General features: G+C 37.1%; 1 long non-coding RNA gene across 1 annotated transcript; it reads left to right on the top strand.

Moving 5' to 3' along the window:
- Positions 1 to 4,809: 4,809 nt before the first annotated feature.
- LOC128295070 (uncharacterized) lies at positions 4,810 to 6,375 on the top strand. The gene is made up of 2 exons (XR_008285373.1): positions 4,810 to 4,938; positions 5,856 to 6,375. It is a non-coding gene; the product is annotated as an uncharacterized LOC128295070 (long non-coding RNA).
- The last annotated feature ends 4,332 nt before the right edge of the window (positions 6,376 to 10,707 follow it).

Here is a 10,707-nt window from a genome sequence, read left to right as displayed (position 1 = left end):
AACCCTTGTAGGTTTCGGCCCTTGTTCATCTTGATTAAGATATTAATTTTCGTTTGTTTTTTGATAATTTCTACGTTTCTGTGATCATTGCTTCGTGTTCTTCAAAGCCCATGTTCGAATTTCTGTTTCTGTTAAAGATTTCATGAAATGCCATTGTTGATATCATGAGTTTTGTAATGTTCTTGGATGAATTATGAAGGTTTAGTAGATGATTTAAAAGCTTTGTCTTTGAATTTTGATGAAATAGAGCTATTTGGGCTAATTTGTGAAAATAAGGTTTTGGACTAATTTGTGAATTAAATATATTATTTGGGCTTGTATGGAAGCCATGTATATTCGGCCAAGCTATAGTCTTGGTGAATTTTGCATATTGGTGATTTTGTGAAAAATGGACTAAATTGTCAAAGTGTGAAAATGTACGGGCTAAAATGTAAAGTGCCCTAAATATGTGTATATGGATTAAATTGAATGAAATGAATGATTGAATGGTTGAATTTGTATTGTATTGTATTAGATCAAGAACAAAGAAAATCAGACTTAGATCGGGGGAAGTCCAAAATAGATTAAATAGACGACTCGTTTTATCTGAAATCCGTCCGAGGTAAGTCAAATTACAATTACGTGTTAATTGAAATAAATTTTGTACATGTAAACTATAATCTGTATTGGATGGCCTTGAGAGCCTGATAAATGGATTTTGAATAAATTTTGATAATATGATAGTATCCCAAAAGTTCTGTATGTTTCTAAAGAAAAGTTGACATCTGTCTGAGACATCGTATAAGACTGTGTCTGGGACACAGGCCTCGATTGAGAATTACGTATAAGACCATGTCTGGGATATTGGCATCATATCTAATTTTGTGTAAGACCCTGTCTGGGACAGAGGGATCAATATTGAATTACATGTAAGACCACGTTTGGGACGTCGGCATTGTAGTTGGTTATGAACATCTGTATCGTTTCTGAATCATCTGATGATAGCGTACGAAATATGAGTATATGAAATGTATAACCTATGTAGGTGCGTTTGTATCGTACTAAATTTCTAAATATGAAAAAAAAATTCTGTTTCTGTGAAATATGTATGGAATTGGAAATGAAGCATGACATATATGCAAACAATGGTGTATGGTTAAGTATGAATTATTCTATGAAATGATTATGAATCTATATGGTTGAATGGTACATATATGCTTTAGTAATTAGGCCAATTATATTCGGCTTACTAAGTTCTTTGTAGCTTACTCTGTGTGTTTATTGTCTGTTTTACAGTTATCATAGCTACTGAAGGCTCGGGGATGTCGAGGATTATTACCACACTATCGATCTCATTTTGGTACTTTTGAAAGTGTAAATATTTTAAAGTATGGCATGTATAGGCTAGAAGGTCTATGTATATAAGTTTTGATGTGTATATATATTATGCCATGGGAGTTAACTAACAATGATGAGTTTGTGTATAGTTTTGGTGTATGGTTGTAATGTATTAAGTTCTAATGTGTTTTGGTCATTCTTAAGCATGGAATTGGCTGGAAATTTTGGTATGAATGTTGTATATTATTGCTTGTAGGATTGGACCCAAAAAGGGGTGGCAAATTGGCTTAAATGAAGCCTGCTTTCACACGGTCAGGGGACACGGGCGTGCCTTGTGGCCGTGTAAGAAAAATAGTATTCTTTTAAGAATCACACAGTTTTGACACACAGGCTTGTCATATGGCCGTAGGCTAAAGTCAGTAGCTAGCTAAGTATCACACGGCCATAGTACACGGGAGTGCATATTGGCCGTGTGAAAAAGTTAGTATAGGACCTCTTTTTGGCACGGTTGGATCACATGGGTGTGGCTTTTGCCTGTGTGAGTCACAAGGCCTAGTCACACGGGCGTGTGGCTTTAACAGTTTGAAAGAATTGGTTAAGTTGTGAAAATTCTGAATAAGTTCGGATTAGTTCCGACTTTTCCTTAAATGTTTGTTTTAGGTCTCGTAGGCCACATTGATGAATGAATTAATAATAAATGCTTCTGTATTAATGATATATGATATCTGTGATTCTGTATTGTTCTGTAATGTTCTGTCTGTCCGATGACGGCCCTTACCTATTCTGGTGACGATTACGGGATAGGGGTGTTACACATTCACTATTCAGCCACATTTCAGAAAACATAATAAAATGTGATAACGTAAGTAAAAAAGATGCATTATTTGTATACAAACTTACCTCGAAAGCAGAAATAGGTGAAAAAGGACTTATTCGTCAAATACTTATTTTTCCTCGATTTAGGTCTGAACCTCGTTTTCTTGATCTAAAACATCACATCTAACTTATTTATCAATGTACTATTCAAATCAGTTCAAAATCACATTTTAGCAAAATTTACATTTTTGCCCCTAAACTGTCATATTTACAATTTTGCCCCTAGGCTCAAAAAATGAAATCTATTCAATTTCTTTAATATACAAGCTTAGACAAACCATTTTAATAACTATAAAAGCCCACAATTTCCACTCAATCACACTTTTATGGCAAATTTTATAACTTTTACAAATTAGTCCTTTTTGACATTTTTATTGAAATTCACTTAGCAAAAGTCGTTTCTCACGCATCAAACATGTATAATCTACCATTAAGCATCAAAATACACACATATTCATCATGGTTCAAAACCTTAGACTTAAACCATATCTCAAATTAATGGTAGAAATAGATAGATCTTGTTACGAGGATTTCAAAAACGTAAAAGTCATTAAAAACAGGACTAAAACGGACTTACAATCGAGCATGGAAGCTTGAAAAACTCTAGCCATGGTTTCTTCATGGTAATTTCGGCCATATCTTGAAGATGGACAAAAATTGGCTTTTAATTTTGTTTTAAATTCATTTTAATTACTAAATGACTAAAATGCCCCTAACTTAAAAATATTCTATTTCACCTATTTCGTGTCCATTTTTGTCCAAAAAACTATCCAATGGTCTAATTACCATTTAAGGACCTCCAATTTAAAATTTCATAGGAGTTTGACACCTCTAGCTTCTAGAACTCAAGTTTTGCACTTTTTACGTCTTAGTCCTTTTAACTAAATTGAGTGCCCAAATGTCGAAATTTTCGAACAAATTTTTCATAAAATCATTCCGTGAAATTGTAGGCCATAAAAATATAACAAAAATAATTTTTCTTATGTCAAATTTGTGGTCTCGAAACCACTATTCTGACTAGCCTAAAATCAGGTTGTTACAAGAAGTACTTACAGGATCGGCGCCGGAGACTTGGTATTTCATGAAATTATTATATTTTTTTAGATTCATGTAGAAATAAACTATACCCGAACAAACAATTTTCACAAAAAACAATTTTATACCTAAAGTTTCACAGCTTGAGTTTTGCAACCTGACTTTGATACCACTAAATGTAACACCCCAAACCCGTCCTTAACGTTATGGCTAGATCTGGAGATGCTACGTTGAGCAATTGTAAATCTGGTTTTCGTATATTTTGAAATATCTTGTAAACTTTTGTTACTACAAAAATATTTTATTAGAAAATGTATTTGACATAACTATTTATTTGAAAACGTTGTTTGTTTACTTTTTTTAAATAAAACGAATACTTTGCAGCAAAAATTCTTAGATCGTTATAAATTGGAAAACCAAGTTTGTTTTCTTGAAATCGATTGTTTGCAGAAAAACAATCATATTCAGTAAATCATTTTAACAATATCACATGAAAATAAAAAGTAAAATCCAAAACCAAGACAGTCCAAAAATGTCCAAATTCTACAAAACACTCAACCCAATTTAATATAGTTAAAAAGAACGAAATGCCAATATAACCGAGCTCCCATCGTATTGACCAGCTTAAGTCTGAGGATTACCTGAACATATCAGTCAATCAAAGAGTGAGTTTTTGAAACTCAGTGTACATCGAATAACTAAAAATAGTTAGATGCATATTAGACAGATTTATAACAGAACAAAACAAATATGGCATATAATTCTAACCCCAAACCGCTACACACCATCTTCAACCATCCCAACACACTTTATGGGTATAAAACACTCATCCATCCCTACACACCACTTAGTGTCAATAGGATGCTATACAAAATAGTTGCAGCTGAGTTGCCGGATCAATAGGCGATTTATTGCCTTTTTATAGAACCACTTCCTCTATGCAACCTTTACAACCCAACACAGATGTAGATACAAAATACAATAAATATAATATAAATTGAGAGCATAAATTATATGTGTCACAATTTTTCATGCATAACGTATCAGATATATATCACATGTTTATCATAAATGTTTAGATTTATTTGTAACGCCCCAATTTTTGGGAATTCTGTGAATGTTGGCATAGGTTTAATTATGTTAGTGGGCCTCTAGAAAGCCCAAACTTAAGATAGAACCCGACAATTTTAGTTAATTTTTGTTCCATAAGAAAAAGGGGGTGAAATTATGAAATAGGACCTATGTGAAAATGTTTGAAAATGCTATAGGCTAAATTGAAGTGGCCAAATAAATAGGAGTGCAAAATAGGAGGATTTGCATGACAAATCTCCCATTTTACATGAAGTGGCCAGCCATCATGTTGTTGTAGACAAAATGTGCACTTGATATCCATAATTTATGGTATAAATTGATACAAATTGATAATAGGTTAGGTAAATGTTCCATGATAATAGGTTAGGTAAATGTTCCATGATAATTGGTTAGGTAAATGTTTCATGATAATGGGTTAGGTAAATGTTTCATGATAAGAATTTCATGTCTTTTGTATTAAAGAATTAAATGGATGAAATATGAAGTTTTATTAAAAGAAAAAGGGGTGAAAAGAACAAAGTTTTGTCCATCTTTGTTCATCATAGCTGAAAGTTAAAGAAGAGAAAGGAGAGGAGAAAGCTATTGAGCATTCGATCATTAGGAGGAGGAAAATTGAAGGTAAGTTCTTGGTACCTTGCTTCTTATTTTGAGGTTCATGAGTTCTTCTTGATTCTACCTTAACTCTTGAAGTATATTTTGATTTTTAGTTGTGTTGTGAGCATTTAGTCATGAATTAAAATGAAGGAAATGGTTGTTGTTTCATGTTCTTTTGATGAAAAATGGAAGATAGGTGAAGTTGAGCCAAACAAATGAGCATGCATGTGCCTTAGATGTTAAAGGGAAAAATCAGCTAACATGTTGTGCTTTAAAATGATGAAATGGAGATTATACTTAAGTAAAATCATAGATATGTGATGATTGATTGGTGATATACATGTTTAAATAACATGCATGCAAGGTATGTGTGAAAGAGTGATTTGGTAATAAATCTGCTTGGGACAGCAGCAGTAACGTGACTTTGGAAAATCACCATAAATTGTGGGAGATGAATTAGAAGCTGAATAAATTATGTAATTAAAGCTTATTGAGTCTAGTTTCTAATGAAATAAACAAGAACATATTTTGAATTCTGTACAATGAGAAATTTGATTCGTAATGAAGAGTGGTCAGATTAGTCAAACAGTGAAACATGGGAAACTTTAAGAAAAATCTGGTATTGATTGGCCATACCAAAAATTCTGAAAATTTTATGGATAAAAGATATATGAGTCTATTTTCAGGGAAAATTAACGGCACTTGATTTGGAGTTTCGTAGCTCCAGTTATAAATAATTTAGTGACTGTTGCTCAGGAAGACAGCTTGCAGTGAAATTATGATTATGTGGTGAACATTGACAAAAATTTGTTAATGAGTTGCTTATTGATTTCTTATAAGCTTACTATGATCTGTAGGTGTGGTTGGCCGAATATTGTAAGGGGTTAATACGTAGTTTGTATTTGAATAGTTAGATTAACGTGTTAGTAATCCAATTGTAGGCGGTTTGTGTGTGGATCTCGTCAGCATATCGTCGCAAACAGGTGTGTAACTGACATCGTCTCATAGACTAGAATGGCAAAAGCCGAAAAGCCGAAATGCCGAAAAGTCGGTATTTTGGGAATTTTCGAGTGTGCGAATGCTCGTAAGATAGTTGGGTTTGTATATTTGGTAATCTAAAGTAATAAACTGTAGTACGCGCGATTTCGTACATTTTGATAATTTGGGCTTAATGGGCCAAAGATCGGGTTCATGGGCCAACGGGCCCAATTCGGTAAGTATGCGCGGTAAGTGTTCTGATAGTACGTAAATAGTTAGGATATGCATGAAAACGCTAAAAGTAGCTAAATTACTATAATACCCCGATGTATGGAAAATTACTGTTATACCCCTAGGTGTAAAATTACCGTTATACCCCTAGGGTTAATTTTGACTGAAAAGCATGACGATCTGATTCTGTATGATGTATGCCATGATTATATATCTGTTGCATGGGGACATGGGTTATATTATGGAGGAAGCGTTCTGGTGGCTATGCCACAATTATCTGATCTGGTGGCTCTGCCACAAATATCTGATCTGGTGGCTCTAGCACAAATATCTGATCTAGTGGCTCTGCCACATATATCTGTTCTGGTGTCCCTGCCACGATTATCTGTATCTGGTGACTCTGTCACATTATCTGTTCTGGCAGCCATGCTGCAAATTCTGTGGTGTGTAGCGGTTGGGTGGGTCGAGTAGTCTCCCCACATGGTGTAACGCTGTATGGGGTGTTATGGATGAATCTGGGTTGGGTTTCGCATAAACATGTAATATCTGCTCGCTCATTATGGGCCTATGGGCTTTATTTTGAATTCTGTGCTGGGCTAAGGCCAACTTATTCTATTTCTGTGGTTTGAGCTGATATAGGCTATGGTTGGGATATTTTACACACTGAGTTTCCCCAAACTCACCCCTTTTATTTTCATCCACGTAGGTAATCCCCAACCATAGTGGGCTTGGAGCTGTGAGGGAATTTGAGTGGCCACCGCTCGAAAGTTTGATTTTTTCTGGTGAACTGGACATCCTTTTATTTACGTTTGAAGTTTTGGGTTTTTAAATGTAATAAGGCCGCTTATTTATTTTTGATGGTTTTTAATATGTATTACTAAAATAGGTATTACTTATTTTAACTGTCGAAATTGGATAGCTTTAGGGCGCGTTTTCAAAAACAACAATTGATTTCAAAATAACACGACAACAAACAAAGCTTCCGCAATGAAAGTATTTTCCAAAATTAATCACTTTTCCTAAAATGACTTAATCAAATCGGTATCCTAGAAATATCCATGACGTTAAGGTGTGGCAATGGTGGTATGCATGTCTAGGATTGGATCGAAGGAGCTTGGTACTTAGCGGTCCGATGGACTCAAGACCTCTTTCCGGTTTCCTACCGGTGCATGACTTCCATTCACTTTAACCCTTAATGAATTAATCTTTTGAACATCAAGTACGATTTTCTGGACTTAGAATGGAAATTTTTTTAACGTTTTTGATGTGGCATGCCGGATCCGGCTATAACTTCTGGGCCGGGTTTGGGGTGCTACATTTAGTGGTATCAAAGCCTAGGTTGCAACAACTCGGCTGTGGAATGGGTTTACAAAAACAAAGATTTTCGAAAGCTAAAATTTTATAAAGAATGCGAAAAACTCGATTTTCAAAATTTAGATCTTTAGAAGGTGGCATTCCGAATCTCCGGCTCAAGTCTGTAAGTATTACTCTGAACTCTTCTGAATATTTTTCTAACTTATCTGTCTGTACTAAAATCCGCTAGGATACTCTAGATAGGATGATACTGAAACCATAGGAAAATCGATAAGAGATCGAAAGCGTAGCTAGACTTCGATTCTGCGAAAACAAACTCGAACTCTTTATCGATTCATAAAACATCCGTAATAAACACCGGAATATTAATTGATGCATAAAAATTCGTAATCAAGATAATACGATATGAGTACAAGAGGCCGTGGACGAAGCCGAGGAAGTGCTCTAGTGAGATCTTCGTCTTCGAGACATATACCGGCGGTGGATGCACCGGTACCACCGGCAATAGAGGTAGAGTCTCATGACTGCGGTGCCGGGGATGATGCCCTATCACAGGCAATGCTTCATGTTTTGGAAAGGGTTGCCGGGGCAAGTACGGGCAATAGAGTTCGGGGATCTATTTCGAACAATTAAGCTAACTGAGTAGAGATCTTTAGGGGCGTGTCTGGTATAGCCCCGAATGTGGCGGAGTATTGGTTGGAGGCCACAGAACGGATTATGGATAACTTGGACTACTCTGAGGAGATTGTGAGTGGGGTATCTGTGTTAAGTCCTTTAGGTCACTCGGTTAGGGTAGACAAACTGTATAGGAATGTACCCTTAGAAACTCAAGGCAAGGTTTTTCCTGGAGATCTGATGGAGTTACCGTTCGGAGAGTTTGACCTCATTCTGGGAATGGATTGGCTTGTTAAGCATAAGGCGACTCTGGATTGTGCTTCTAAACAAATGGTGTTAAGAACTATAAAGGATGAGGAGGTTATGGTGATAGGTGAGAGAAGGGATTATTTGTCCAATGTGGTGTCGGCATTAAGAGCCGAAAAGTGGATTCGGAAAGGTTGTGAGGCCTAATTTGTATTTGTAAGTCAGTCGAAAGAGGAGGGACTGACAGTGGATAAGGTTAGGACCGTAAAAGAGTTCCAAGATGTTTTCCCGGAGGAGCTTCCAAGATTGCCTCCGAATCGAGAAGTTGAGTTTGGAATAGACTTGTTGCCTGGAATGGCGCCTATGTCCATCGCACCGTATAGGATGGCACCGAAGGAGTTAGTGGAGTTAAAGGCTCAAATTCAAGAGTTGTTGGATAGGGGCTTTATTAGGCCAAGCGTGTCTCCATTGGGAGCACCAGTGCTATTCGTGAAAAAGAAGGATGGTACGATGCGGATGTACATTGATTATTGCCAGTTGAACAAACTGACGATTAATAATAAGTATCCACTGCCAAGGATTGACGATCTATTCGACCAGCTTAGAGGAGCTTCTGTATTTTCCAAGATCGACCTTCGATCTGGATATCATCAGTTTAGGGTCAAGGAGGTAGATATCTATAAGACGGTATTCAGGACTCAGTATGGTCATTACGAGTTTCTGGTTATGCCATTTGGACTGACGAACGCTCCTGCATCATTTATGGATTTGATGAATCGTGTGTTCCAACCATTTTTAGATCAGTTCGTTGTTGTCTTTATTGACGATATCCTGGTATATTCTAAAACTGAAGCGAAACATGATGAGCATCTCCGTATAGTGCTGCGAGTGTTAAGGGAGAAGGAACTCTTTGCGAAGTTTAGCAAGTGTGAATTTTGGTTGAGGGAGGTAACCTTCTTAGGACATGTGGTCTCTGCTGAAGGGATTAAGGTGGACCCTCGAAAGATTGAAGCAATTTTGGAGTGGAAGCCACCTAGGACGGTGTCGGAAATACGAAGTTTCCTAGGACTGGCAGGATACTACAGAAGGTTTGTGGAAGGTTTTTCTGTGATGGCAGCACCTCTGACAAAACTCATAAGAAAAGGAGTATCGTTTGTATAGACTGAGAAGCAGCAGGAAGCTTTTGAGAAGTTGAAGAAAGTTCTGACTAAAGCACCTGTGTTGATTCAGCCGGAGTCTGGGAAGGATTTTAGTGTGTACAGTGACGCATCACACGTGGGTTTAGGCTACATGTTAATGCAAGAGGGTAAGGTGGTTGCATATGCATCACGACAGCTTAAGCCTCATGAAGGAAACTATTTGACTCATGATTTAGAGTTGGCAGCAGTGATATTTGCACTTAAGATTTGGAGACATTACTTGTACGGAGAAAGGTGTATTATATACACTGACCATAAGAGTCTTAAGTATTTATTGACTCAGAAGGAGCTGAACCTTAGGCAAAGGAGATGGATTGAGTTGCTTAAGGATTACGACTGTTCGATTGAGTACCACCCAGGTAAGGCTAACGTGGTGGCTGATGCATTGAGTCGAAGGGTTGTTTCTGATTTGAGAGCCTTGTTTGCACGTTTGAGTCTGTTTGATGATGGAAGTCTATTAGCAGAATTGCAAGTGAGGCCTATTTGGACTGAGCAGATTAAAGAAAAACAGTTGAAGGATAACTCGTTGGTCCTTCGATTTCAAACAAGTTGAGAAGGGTGAGAATGAGGATTTTGGACTGAATCATCAAGGAGTTTTATGCTTCCGAGGAAGAATTTGTATTCAAGGATTCGACTTGAGACGATCAATATTGAAGGAAGCTCATGGAGGACTTTGTGCCATGCATCCTGGAGGGAATAAGTTGTATCACGACTTGCGAGAACTGTACTGGTGGCCTGGGCTTAAACAAGAAGTAACGGAGTTCGGGGGAAATGTATGACATGCCAGCAAGTGAAAGCTGAACATCAATTTCCTTCTGGATTACTGCAACCGGTAAAAATTCCATTGTGGAAGTGGGAGAGAGTCACTATGGACTTTGTGAGTGGGCTACCTTTGACACCCACCAAGAAAGATTCTGTGTGGGTAGTGGTGGATAGGTTGACAAAATCTGCCCATTTCATACCAGTTCGTACTGATTACTCCCTGCAAAAGTTGGCTAGGTTGTATGTGGCAGAGATAGTACGACTACATGGAGTGCCAGTGTCAATTATTTTCGACTGAGACCCTAGGTTTACATATCGGTTCTGGAAGAAGTTGTAGGAGGCATTGGGTACACGTTTGGATTTCAGTACTGCCTTTCACCCACAGACAGATGGACAGTCGGAGAGGGTTATTCAGATTTTGGAGGATATGTTAAGGGGTTGTATCATC

The sequence above is a fragment of the Gossypium arboreum genome, chromosome 7 (genome assembly GCF_025698485.1).
Source record: "Gossypium arboreum isolate Shixiya-1 chromosome 7, ASM2569848v2, whole genome shotgun sequence".
In the NCBI taxonomy this organism is placed as follows: domain Eukaryota; kingdom Viridiplantae; phylum Streptophyta; class Magnoliopsida; order Malvales; family Malvaceae; genus Gossypium; species Gossypium arboreum.
This window is presented reverse-complemented; position numbering and strand designations above follow the sequence as displayed.